We start from the raw sequence: 1,002 nt of genomic DNA, 5'->3' as shown, positions 1-1,002 counted from the left end.
TACACTCTTTGTTTAAAAAAATTCTTAAAATTTTAAATAATTAATTAATTAATTAATTAATTAATTCATCTGATTTTGAGCTTTTTTGAGCTTTTCACGTACCAATAAATAATATAATAATTTAAGAAATACTCATCAAATGAAACTCATAATTAGCTTGATTTTAAGCCTTTTATTAGGGTTTATGTTAGTCATCACTGCCCAAGAAAACTCATCATCAGTTTCAAATGTTTTAAGTAATAAAATGCCATATTTAATTTTTTTAATTATTTATTTAAAATCGAATCAATAGCCGTTCTCATTACCTAATCAGTTTCTACAAATTCTTGATAAAACTTCAGGTCAAAATAATATCCAAAACAAGCTTGAGGTGATGACTGGAATTACAACTCTTACCCAAAAGAAAAAAGGTTACGGTGAATGGAACAATATAGATTTCAGTCATAATATATGCGCTACTATTGTAATCAATTATTTTAAGATCAACCATTTTATTGTTAGAAAGAGAGAGGGTTACTGGAGCAGAGAGGATGGGCCAACAGTAATCTCAACCGGAAGACGACCACAGAAGCGGAGAGACCTGAGCGACCGGCAGCTTCTGGAGACCCAGGTTCCGACGTGAGCTGAGGATTCCTCTTTGGAGCGCCAGATGTGCGAGCTTTTATTGGCTGGGGTTGCCTTCGTTCAATGTTTTCGATTTAGGGTTGGGGGTATAAGGATTGAGAAGCAGATGAACTTACTAATAGCCGAGTTGGGTATTTCATAAAAGGAGTTCTACTAATTTTGCGGGTCTTTGAATTTGTGAAAAATTCAAATCCCTAATATAACATTTTAAAACAAAATTAATAATAATAACCGGAATGATTAGTAACAGGAGCCATCCGAAAAATAAAAAAATATTCTACGATGGAGCAAAATAGGTGGGTTGATATTCTAAATTTTAAAATAATAATAATAATAATAATAATAATAATAATAATAATAATAATAATAATAATTAGT

At 30.7% G+C, this 1,002-nt stretch overlaps 2 long non-coding RNA genes across 2 annotated transcripts in view; one reads left to right on the top strand and one right to left on the bottom strand.

The window, feature by feature from the left end:
- The window catches only part of LOC107616870, a 3,489-nt gene extending 2,864 nt beyond the window's left edge, over positions 1 to 625 (bottom strand). Inside the window, exon 1 of the long non-coding RNA XR_001614680.2 lies at positions 518 to 625. This is a non-coding gene — a long non-coding RNA (uncharacterized LOC107616870). The remainder of the gene's footprint in view (positions 1 to 517) is intronic.
- The window catches only part of LOC110269996, a 15,323-nt gene extending 14,680 nt beyond the window's left edge, over positions 1 to 643 (top strand). The window contains exon 3 of the long non-coding RNA XR_002358912.1: positions 512 to 643. This is a non-coding gene — a long non-coding RNA (uncharacterized LOC110269996). The remainder of the gene's footprint in view (positions 1 to 511) is intronic.

The sequence above is a fragment of the Arachis ipaensis genome, chromosome B01, assembly GCF_000816755.2.
Source record: "Arachis ipaensis cultivar K30076 chromosome B01, Araip1.1, whole genome shotgun sequence".
NCBI classification, from domain to species: Eukaryota; Viridiplantae; Streptophyta; class Magnoliopsida; order Fabales; family Fabaceae; genus Arachis; species Arachis ipaensis.
Note: the sequence above shows the minus strand (reverse complement) of the source record. Positions and strands in the feature narration are given on the sequence as shown.